We start from the raw sequence: 12,801 nt of genomic DNA on the forward strand, positions 1-12,801 counted from the left end.
AAAAAAAAAAAAATATATATATATATATATATATATATATATATATATATAAGTTTGTTGATTCACAGTCCTTATGTGAATATAATAAGTTCTGAAAGTACTTTGTCAAATACAATCAGGTCAGTGGCGGACCCAGAAAATAATTTTGGGGGGTTGAACTTTGTATGAGTGAGTGGGAAGCGAGCGAAGCGATCCGAATAACTGGGGGATTTGAAATGTGAACAATTTTAGAAGCATTTTGAAGCTATTTGCAAAGGTATATTGAGGAAATGGTCAATAGATTAGATTGCAATGGTAAAAAAACTTTATACACACGCACATACATGGCTCTTCCTGAAAAGTAGAATACAAGTATGGCAAAAAATAAAACAAAATATAATAGAATAAAGAAATATAAACAAAAACTGTTATGAAAGTGTTAACCGCATTTCATATATTTCATATACTGTACCATTGGTGATGATAGTTCACACAACATCAACCTCCTGTTTTTTTTTTTTTTTTTTTTTTTTTTTTTTAAACACCTTGATGGCATTATCTATTTCAACTTCAATTTCATTGTGCACTGCGAGGAGCGCATTGCCGTTGAGGCGTTTTTGACCCATCATGGTGTTTCTTAAATATGTTTTCAGTCACTGAAAATGAACGCTCTGCTTCAGCGTTCGAAACTGGAAGCGTGGTCAGGACTAAAGGAGCTTGGCTAGGTTTGGGTACATTCGAGTCTGGTCGTGGACAAGGGCATCTCCAATGGAGTCAAACTTGGTTCGGCTTTCGGACAGTGTCAATTAAATCCGAAATACGATATATATATATATATATATATATATATATATATATATATATATATATATATATATATATATATCTATATATATATATATATATTACAAGGAGGGTCGGTTAAAAAAATCGAGCAAATAGTTCTCTGTTAATGGGATGTTAAAGGCAAAAAAAAATTTGGGGGTAGGGGTTCAGCCCCTAAAGCTACCCCCCCCCCACTGGATCCGCCAGTGAATTAGGTCCTCTATCCATTGAAACAATATTACCGTAAGGGATCAGATTTACTTCAAGTCATTCTAATATAATTAGTTTAAAAATGCATTATGCAACGTAAATGATAATTCTAAAACAAAAGCAAAAAACATACTATGGATGGAAATTTAATGAAATATGATAAGATCCAGCTTTCAAATTCTTCTCACTTTTGATTTTCGTGCAATAACAATATATTTACATTGATACATTAAAATAAATTTAAAATCGTGAATACAAAATAAAAAAGAATGATCAGTTACATGTAATTTGATCATTTATCTACATTTCTTAGATCATGAGTAAATGCACATTTTCGATTTCGATTTCAAACCCTGATAGCGCTGCAGGTCAGGTTGTGTTGTATATTTCTGTGCATCACCAGTTTATACGAAATTCTTCTCTGTGAGGACTTCAAGACAAGAAATAATTACTAAGCAATTATCTGAGTTTCGATTCAGAAGTCCATGGGTAAAGTAATGATCATTTGTCATAGAAAAAAAGGCGGTTACATAAAATCAATCTTAGAACATGAAGTTAGAAAGGTATCCTGTGTTGACACTTCACTTCTAGGTAAGTATAACGTTTTGAACAAAATTCGTTAAATCAAGATGATGATATTGCTTCATTATGTAAATGAAAGGAAATTAAGAATAAAATATCGGTGACTTACAATGAAAACAATTGCTCAAAATGTTCAGCTGCTATGGCGGGCTACGCCAAAGATTCCGCCACAAACAGAACGTGTATAGGGAATAGGGAGTGTATTGTTTGTTATTTAATTTGCGTATAGCACGAGAGGCAAAGAGGATGGTATATCATGTATTAGAATATTCTAGTAGTGGCTTAATTACCGCCAGCAACATTAGCTGGCGTATTTCTAGAAAAGGCCAAACTCTACATTGTAGGGTCATTTTTGGTCAATTATTATCACTTTGAATTTAAATAAAATTATATTACCCGATTTATTGTGATGCGATGGTATTTTATTCTATTGTTTTTTCGACTAAAAATCAACTGAAATCAAGAAATGAGGCAAAATTATCATAATTCACTAATGTTTGACCACTTGCCGACAACATGAACATGGGCGCCATTTTGAAAATCCTACCCAATGTTTGGCAATAAGTATTATGTATTGATTTGACCTAACGTTGCCTAATTAGAGATACCAGAAAGCCTAGAAAGTTATGGTAATAATAATGTCGTTGCTCTTTTGCTGTGAAAATGTCATTTAAGATTTTATATGATAGACGATTGATAGATTTTTTACTGGATTATTTATTTACTTACGTTGAATAATTTTTTCATTATTAAATACTTATCAATTTATTAATTTTGCTTAAGTACGAATTGTCGATAATATGTTTTTATTGTTTGTTTCTTTTTCGCTTAGCTTCTGATTTCCAGATCATGTAATTTATGATTTTGTTTTATTTCATTTCGTTTACTCTATTTGAAATTACCTTTATTTTTTCCATTTACTTATTTTTTATTTAATTACATTTTCTTTTTCTTTTATTTTCGTATTTAGTTTTTTTTTATACACATTTATAAATTTCTATTTATTTATTTTTATATGTGATGTGGAGATATGGGTACTGCCTAAGTTTGTTAAAAAAAATTATGTTATTTGTTTTAATATTTATTTATTTTTTATTTATTATTATTGTTATATATTTTATTTTTTATTTTTATCATAATTACTTATTTTTTTGTAATGTGGGGATATGAGCATACGCCAGGAGGCGCTGAGTAGCTGCGGCCGAAGCCGTCACCTTTGCCTTTGGTGTTTTGGCAGAGGAGTTCGGGATTCGAACCCACTGCTAAGATAATGCGAGACCAGCACGTTTTTTTTTATGACGTAGGAAATTAAAAGGGTTATATAAGAATGCAGGAGACTGCAAGAGACCCTAAGGCCCACACTAGGCAGTTCCACGTCCCTTACCACCCGTTACCCGTAAAGTTGATCTCATCTTCTCTTAAAACAACCAATTATAATTGTGTCAGTGTTCACTAACTAGATGGTTACTGAGTCAATTCCATTGGATAACCACTCTGTTAAGGTAAACCAGTTCTTGCCTCCTATTTCCTTCTTAAACTTAAATTTGTGCAATTAAAACCCGTTACTGCGAGTCCTGACCTGATGTCTTAATATGATGACCTTGCTTGCATTTCCCTTGTTGAAGCCCTTGACCCATTTGAAGACCTGTTAGGTCACCCAGCACACTTGATCTATCCAGAGAGTGTACAGTCCCTGTTCACATTAGCGGTTTCAACCGCCGCGGTTACAGTGTAAGTCACTGGAGGCGTTCCCACACAACCGCGCAGTTTTTCCTTGACCATGCGGTACCGCCGCTGTTTCCTCGCGGTTCAAACCGGTAGTGTGAACAGGACCTTAGTTACAAGAGGGAAGAGAGAAAGGGAGTAGGAGGAGGGAGGGAGCTGGAGTTTTTTAGTGTTACAAATAGGCATGAGAACCCCATCCACGCTCCGATCTGGACCTGAGGTCAGATCGTATCGCGTAGGGACTTCTACATATCTCACACACACACACACACACACTTTCGTCGGATGGACAGTGAGAATTGGAGTTCCGAAGAAAAAGCGAAATCTACGTGGATCTCAACGTCAATGAAGTACCTTATTTTATTTATAGGGAAGGGGAAAGCTCGTGGTGTAGTGGGAAGGTGATAAAAAAGGAGACGGGGAGGGATTACTGAGGGAAATGGAAGGAAATGAGGAAGGGGAGGACTTGGTCCAGGAGGCCAGGCGTCTTGTAAACAAGAGAAGGACCGAGGATGATTTTGGAGACGAAGGGACTAACAAAAATGTAAAGATTAGAAATATAGATAAGAGCAGCACAATGGAAGGTGAAGATAATAATTTCCAGGGATTTAATGAGGGGGGGATACCAACCTCCCCCGATTAGCAAGACTAGAGGAAAAACTTGAAAAAATGACCGAACATTGGGAAAGTAGGTTCGGTAACATAGCAAAGATTGCCAAGAGAGTTGAAAAATTGGAAGAACTAGAGAAGGTGAACAAAAACTTAACTAAAGAAATAGAAGAATTAAAAAGACAGTTAAAAGAAGTAAAAGAAGAGAATGAGGAATTAAAGAGGAATAATAAAGACAATAAAGAGGCCATAGCAAAAGAAGCACAGGGTTGGAAAAAATCCAAGAAAATAGTAAAGTTGCATTTACTGACATAAAACAGCAAATGAAAGAACAAACTGAAGACTCAGTTATTAAAGTGATGAGACAGAAGGAGAATATAGTAAGAGACTTAGCAGATAAAAAGAAATGTATAATTATATTAGGAATGGAAGAGAAATATAACCTAAATAGAACCACAATAATCAATGAGGAAAAAGAAAAAGTAAGCAGTTTACTAGAATTAGTTCAGGAAGATGAACCTGAAATCATGAAACAAATTGAAGAGATGTATAGTTTCGGAAAGTATAGTACAGATATGACCAGACCAATTAAGATTAAATTCAGGTCACAAACGACTGCAGAGAATATCTTAGCAAAAACAGGGAAACTAGCAGCAAGTGAACAATATAAAAAGGTATGGATAAAAAGAGAAATGAATAAAGAGGAAAGAGGGGAGGAAAAAATGAAAAGACATGAAGCTAAGGAAAAAACGAGAACAGAACATAGTCAGAAAAAGATAAATTCTATTGGAGAGTAGTGAATATGAAAGTAAGGAAATACGACATACTAGAGAAAAACAAAAGGGAAACAGAGAATACAATGGAAGTGGCAGAAAACTAAAAGTGTCTTACACAAATATAGATGGATTAATAACAGGATTGAATGAGCTGAATGATTATCTGAAGGAAAAAGAACCGGACATAATGGGAATTGTAGAAACGAAATTAAAAGGTCCACTACCACCCAGCAGTGTAGGACATGATGTATATAATTATTGGATTAGAAACAGAGAGACAAAACAAGGGGGTGGAGTTATGTTCCTGACTAAGAAGGATATAAACGTGAGGTGTGTAACATATGGAAAGAATACAGTAGAGATGATTATGATCGAAGTGGAAGACAGAGATAAGAAGAGCAGAAAGTTCGTCATAAATTATGTGCCTCCAAAAACAGCCTCGTGGGAAGAGAGTGAACATAAAATTATGTTAGAAGACACAAGGATAACATTAGATAAGATAATGGAAGATGGAGGAAGAATAGTTATGATGGGCGACTCTAATTGCAAAGAAGTTTGCTGGGAAGAGATGACAGTAAAGGGTGGAGACGGATCATGGGGAAATGTTCTACTCATGATTATTGACCATACAGTGACACAGTGGATACAGGAGAACACTAGGTACAGAAATGAAGAACCATCGAGACTAGACCTAACAATCACATCTGAACCTAGAATAGTGGAAAAGATTGAATATAATACACCAATAAGTAAAAGTGACCACATACGGTATTGATTGAACTGGAACTAAATGAGGAAAAATGCATGAAAAGAAATGAACAATATAGAAAAGGAAGAATGATGTATAAAAAAACAAACTGATAAAATAAGAGAATTCTTTCAAAAAGAAAACTGGGAAGGAATATACAAAGAAGAAACAACAGTGGAACAGAAATAGAATATTTTGACAAAAATGTATAAAAAAAAAGGAGTGAAAAGTATGTCCCAAGACAAAAACAAGAAAAAGAATATGTAAAGTGCAAAACCATTCAAAAAAGTGAACACGGAAGAAGATTGTGAATCACTACAAAGTGATCTAAATAAAGTCTGGGAATGGAGTAGGAAGTAGGAGATGGAGTTCAATACTAAAAAGTGTAGTATAATGGAATTTGGAAAAAGCAAAAGCAGAATAACAGGATCATATAAATTGGGAGAAGAAAGAATAAAAAAAGTTGAAAATGAGAAGGACTTGGGAGTCATTGTTATGAATAATATGTCACCTGAGAAACAAATAAATAAGATTTTTGGTGAAACTTATAATTTAATAAGAACAATCAAAGTGGCATTTACATATCTGGATGAAGAAAAAAGGTGAAGAAAATACTAATCACTCTGATAAGACCAAGATTGGAATATGCAGCAACGATGTGGTCACCAAGTACAAAACTTGAAAGAATACAAAGAGCAATTACAAAATTGGCACCAACACTCTCAAAACTATCATATGAAGAGAGACTAGCAAAACTTGAGCTACAGACATTAGAGCAAAGAAGAGAGAGAGGAGATTTGATAACTATTTACAGAATCATGAAAGGAATAGAAACTATTGATAGAGAGGATCTAATAAAATGGGATGATAGAAATACAAGAGGACACGGAAAAAAATCAAGAAAGACAGCTATAGAAGAGATCTGAAAAAGAACAGCTTTCCTCACAGAGTAATAGACATTTGGAACAAGTTAGATGAAAAAGTGGTGTATGCAAAAACAATACATGAATATAAAAATAGTTTAGATAAAACGAGATATGAAGACGGGACCCCACGAGCATAGCTCCTCTTCCCGTAAAATACAACTAGGTACACACACACACTCACAAACATATGCACACATACGCACACGTGCGTATAAAAAAATACAGGGCCCCCCCCTAGTACTGTAGTTGTTAGGTTTCGTGGATAATTCTGTAGGGTCGGTGTGTGTGTGTGTGTATTCACCTTGGTCTTTGGATCACGTGCTGTGTGTGTGCGCGCGCGTGTGTGTGATTTTCTTGAATGGCCATTGTTCTTTGCCCTCGTCTCCTACTATTTCATTTATTAATCTATCTCATTTATTTATTTATTTATTTGTTTATATATTGTGGACTATTAGCTCAGGATTACCTACGAATCTTTTATTATTATTATTATTATTATTTATTATTATTATTATTATTATTATTATTATTATTATTATTATTATTATTATTGTCATTATTATATCTTTAGGTATAAAGAAAGACTTTATATGTATTCAACCGTTTATTTCCATCCATCAGTCAATCATTCACTCAGTCCCCTGCTGGACAAAGGCCTCAGTCGCAACATGAGGAGGATACACCAGGAGGCGCCTAGCTCTGATTTATGCCGTCACCTTTGCCCTGTGTGTTAGGATTGCCGTGACGAGTCTTATCATAAATTCACAAAAAGTCTCATCATATATGCGTGTATATATATATATATATGTGTGTGTGTGTGTGTGCGCGCGCAAGTATCACAAAACACACGTGACTACACTGATATGCTGAACTCCACAGGGAAAAGAAAAATTCTTGGAATCCGAGCGCTTTCGTGATATTTTCGCATCTTCAAGGATAACAGTTGTAATCCTTGAAGATGCGAAAATATCACGAAAACGCTCGGATTCCAAGAATTTTTCTTTATCCTGTGGTGTTCAGTATATATATATATATATATATATATATATATATATATATATATATATAGTTATATATATGTGTGTGTGTGTGTGTGTGTGTGTGTGTGTGTGTGTGTGTGTGTGTGTGTGTTTGTGTATATGTTTATGTGCACATATATATATGGACATTCAAACCTGACCCACCTTATATAAAATTTATGCAAATACAATATTGTTGGATTAATACACTTTTTCATTTTCATTCCAAGATAAGTATATTGTATTACTCAACAATGATGTATTTGCTTGCTTACGGTACAAAATGGGACACTTTCCACTGTCCGCACCTCCATCTTTCTAAAATTCGGAAAACTCTCCATAATTCGGGAGGAGAATTAGATCAAAAATATTATTAGTGAGTGTTTCTATATATATGGAATGTTCTGAATTTCGTAAATTCCAGTTCCTAATATTGGAGAGTTCCGAATAATAGAGAGTTCCGAATATTAGAGATTTCCTGATAATGAGAACTCTGTGTGCATGGCACGTAATACTCAAGTGTTATATAATATCACAATAGGCTTTGCTACAACACAAACTATATATTTGTTTCCAGTATTGGGAATTTCCAAAATTCGGAATAAAGATGCCCACAGAATGCTAGTAATTATGTCTTGTGTCCACAATTTTAATTCAACTTTTTATTTATATATTTTTTATAATGGAACATTTCGAATAATGGGAATTCTCAATAATGGAAACATTTGTATTTCAAAGTGAGTTAAGAACCAGTGACAAATTCATATGTATTTTATTTCTATATGACTTGCAAATCATCCAACTTTCCATGGAACTGCCAAGTGTAGGCCCTGTGGTCTCTTGTAGTCTCCTTCATTCTTATGTTCCAGTCAATCTGTCTTAATCTGATTCCGCTGCTAGACAAAGGCCTCTCCCAATGCCAGCATTTGTCACACTACTCCTGCAAACTTCTCTGTCTCGTCTCTACGTTTTGTCTAGTCCATGTCTATATTTCCAGACATCAGTTAGCTCAAGTGATTTTCAGTTAGGGGGGATGGGGGGCTATTAGGGTATATTTTTAAATATTTTCAAGTATATAAAGTGATCCAGAATATTGTTACAGGTTTTTGTAAAATACCTTGTATTGTCAATATACAGTAATATCATCAAAGTATTTGTCAATATAAGGATATTGACATTTCTTAGGAAGATTGACTGGGTGATTGTTATTGATAGTGCGTAAGTTATGAGTAATTGTCATTAATGAAACCACTACAATATTAAGATTGTCAACATTTGTGTACTGAAAATAGTTGTTGCGTTTTTTGTAGAATATTGATCGTTTGTGTGGTTACCTTACTTAGGAATTATTTATTTGTTTCTTTGTTTTGGAGGAACATCGTATGAATTAACGTGGCTGCACACTAGGTATTTCTCACTAGCATGCTACTTGCTTTCGCTACTTCGTTTGAGTAGAAACGACTTCGGTTACGATTTTTTTTTTTTTTTTTTTTTTTTTTCAAATTTGCAAATGTCAGATGGTTCCTGCGTCTAAGAAGCTGAACTAAGAGAAGTTATTAAATCTAGAATACGAATCTTAGACATAAAATTGCTGAGATGTTCTTACGGAAATCTAGAATATTGTAACCTAAGTCGTTTCTACTAAATCCTAGTATCAAAAACAAGTAGCATGCTAGCCTAGTGCCTCTCCAAACGTTGATATGTCCGTAAACGTTCATAAAACGTTAGCACGTTGGTAAACGTTAGTTCTCAGCCCCCAAACTAGTCATCTGTCCCCAAAATAACTTTAAGAATAATGAAATCATTCCAAGAACAAGTATCTCCCGTTGCAAATCAGTGACCCCAACCCGTATTCTATGAAGATATAAATAGAAAGAATATATATATATATATATATATATATATATATATATATATATATATATATATATATAAAGTTGGGGCGTCAAATATAAGATAGTTTGGGAACCACTGGGAAAAAATGGAAATTGTATTAATGCAATAGCTATTAACGTTGTTTTCTTGGTATGACATTTTTTTCGTGTATCCGTCCTAATGGAATCATTCATGATTGTCACAAATCAGTAAGGACATAAATAACTGCCCCTTCAGAAAGGGGTACAAATGCAAATGTCCGTCACACACACACACGTATTAGGGACATTCAAAACTGACCCACCATGTGTCATAACTGAGTATATATATATATATATATATATATATATATATATATATATATCCCGTTGTTGTTCCTTTTGTGTCACTGTAGGATTGGCTACATTGTTTATATCGCGTTGATTGTAAGAAAAATCTTGTATGTATATATTTAACTCAATTTAGTTTTAGTTTAGGTTAGTTTAATTTCAAACTTAAAATAAAGGTTTCGAAGGTCATTGACATATTCATCTTTGTTAGAACGTTAGGTACAGTATCCTCCATCATTAGCGAGTAGGTCAACCAACGCCTTTTGTGAGACGTGGCATCGTTGGGTTTGTTTACATCGTAGTAACGGAAGAAAAACAACATTATCAAATTGTCTGAATAAATCTAAGTAATAAATGAACAAAACTGTCAGTCACCTATAAATGTTAATTTGTCAACACAGTGGATTTACAAGTTAATGAGCGGTAAATGGGAAATTATACTTGATGCAACGTTGCCACGTCTTCCAAAACGGGCGACTGGTTATAGATGGAAGGAACTGTGCCTTTCAGATGATGGGTGAAGATATCAGAAACTGTTCTTGATCTTGATAAAGAATCTCTTTTGTCAGTATAGAGGATCCAATACCTTATGGGGGCCATTGCCATAATATTTATAATTACCGGGGCGATAATGATGATAATAATAATGATAATAACAATAGTAATAATGAAAAATAGCTCGATAAGGTAATTCGGAAATGAGAGGTAAATTTACAAAAAGTAAGTAAATAAATAGATAAATGAATATCATTGTACATCTGCCATCCCGGTGTGCGCATGCGCATTTGACTTCAGTCCCACATTCCGTTTTCTTCCGTATTTTTTTTAACACTACAGTTCCGCTGAACAGCAGAGAACTGAACAAGGTCCTCCCAATCCCCCAGGGGACACCGCCAAAGGGGAGGTGATACTCGAAGGGGGAGTTCTGGAGGGGGAGGTGGTTGGAGGACGACCTATGTCTCCTCCTCCTCCTCCGCCTCCTCCAACTCGTCCTACTCCTCCTCCACCTCGCCCTCCAGCTCCTCCACCTCGTCCTCCAACCTTCTCCTCTGTATACACTTGAGTCTTAGGTCCCTGAAACGAACGAACGGCGAACGGTGTCGAGGGTGACGTAGGTCGAGTGTGACCGTCGAGAGTGGAGGGGGAACCGGCGGGTTCGAGTCTTAGAGCTCCTGAAGGCGTGGTCGCCGAAGTGGCACTTAGGGTCGAGTAGTTCCTCATCGAGAAGTCCTCAGGAGGAAAGGTGGAGGAGGAGGACGAAGGGGAGGCGGAGGAGGAGGTGGAGGAGGGAGGAGGAGGGGCAGTGGAGGAGGAGGTAGGAGGGTTATCTGCCTCTCCAAGGGTTAAGGTAATCAGAGGAAGTTTCTTAACCGTCTTCACAGCTGGTTTAACCTTCTTCGGTTTCTTGCGTTCTTGACGGATGACGCCCTTCCGGATCTGTCGCCCCACCACCTGTAGTAGGAGGAGGAGGAACATCTTAGAGCATGACGACAGGGGACCTTTTGGTCCATAATCATCTAGCGGTAGATACAGAAAAGAGTATAGCACAGCCTAGGTCTCTTAACCCCACACTTACCAACCGCCACTTGTGCGGGCGTTTGTGCCCAGGAGGACATAAACCCACCACGGGAATTGGTGGTGCTTTTACGTCCTGAGCCCAAACGTTTGCACGACTGGAGGTTGGCAAGTGTGGGATTAAAAGACCTCCAAGATGTATTGATCTTTACCTATTTGGCCCTATGTTGAAATCTAGGCAATTCTAGGGATTTCTATATACAGGGCGGTGGTTCGAATCCTCTGCGCGACGGTCATGGATTGTATGATACAGGGGTATATCTAGGGATTTTTCATATACTGGGATATATCTAGGGATTTTTTCATATTCAGGGATAAATCTAGGGATTTTTATATACTGGGATATATCTAGGGATTTTCTAAAAACAGGGATATATCTAGGGATTTTTCATATTCTAAGATATATCTAGGGATTTCATTTTAGATGGACGCCAGGTGTTTTTATTCTACTGGATACAAATAGTCTAGTTAATATTACTTCTCTCTAGTTTATTTAGTTTTGGCCAATAGGTGTCCCTCAACTAAAAAAAATGGTGGGAATCAAAACAAATGTAGAAGCTGTATTAATGACATAATTAACTGAGATAAGTTAATTAAGGCTTAACCCTGTCACTGTGCCTGAGGAGGAGGGGCAGGGGGAACGCGTTCTCTCAGATAAAAGACAAATCTTTAAGTTGATATCAGCAACATAGGCTCAGTAGTGAACATCCATGAAATGCATGATTAAACTCAACCTTTTTCCTTGAACATGAACTCTCCTCGAATGAACAAAATTGTTCAGTAGCAGAAGAACAAATGTTCAACTCGTCAACAGCATTGATATATATATATATATATATATATATATATATATATATATATATATACATTTATGTTGAGACATTCTGACAGGTTGACGTAAGCGGAGTAGGAAACACAGAAGTCTTTGAAAAAGCATACCTGCGAAACTAGTCAGGAATAAACTCAAGACTAAGACTCCTGTGTTTCCTACTCCGCTTACGTCAACCTGTCAGAATGTCTCAACATATATATATATATATATATATATATATATATATATATATATATATATATATATATATATATATACAAGTCAAGGTTAAATGTGGTTACCCACCTGGAGGTTAACCCCGAGGTAGGGCGGATTCGGGATGGCCTTCTCGCTGTCACGATACACACACTCGAACAGCCCAGTGTCGGCTGTTTTACTCTGACGTTGATCCACGACCACTGCGTGGAGGAGGTCCGTAGGGGTGGAGAGAGAGAAGGGAACACAGTTGTATTAGGGGAATATAGGATTTTTTTCTTGAGGGGGGGAAAGAATTGATGGCGTATGTTAATTTCTCTCTTTCTTTCTCTCTCTCTCTCTCTCTCTCTCTCTCTCTCTCTCTCTCTCTCTCTCTCTCTGTCCCTTTTTCTCTTTTTCTCACTTTCTGCCTGTATCTTTGTCTTTCTCTCTCTCTCTCTCTCTCTCTCTCTCTCTCTTTCTCTCTCTTTTTCTCTCTTTGTTTTCTTAGTTATGAGTGGGAGAACATTTCCCTATTTCTAATTCTCTCTCATATATTCACTTATTTTATTTATTTATTAATTCATTTATTCCTTTATGTTAAAGAAGGACGCAAG

The 12,801-nt window shown here is 35.9% G+C and overlaps 1 pseudogene; it reads right to left on the reverse strand.

The window, feature by feature from the left end:
• Nucleotides 1-7,441: 7,441 nt before the first annotated feature.
• LOC143041138 (uncharacterized) overlaps nt 7,442-12,801 on the reverse strand; it is a 52,894-nt pseudogene continuing 47,534 nt past the window's right edge.

This window comes from Oratosquilla oratoria, chromosome 30 (genome assembly GCF_046742065.1).
Source record: "Oratosquilla oratoria isolate Oo_2021 chromosome 30, ASM4674206v1, whole genome shotgun sequence".
NCBI classification, from domain to species: domain Eukaryota; kingdom Metazoa; phylum Arthropoda; class Malacostraca; order Stomatopoda; family Squillidae; genus Oratosquilla; species Oratosquilla oratoria.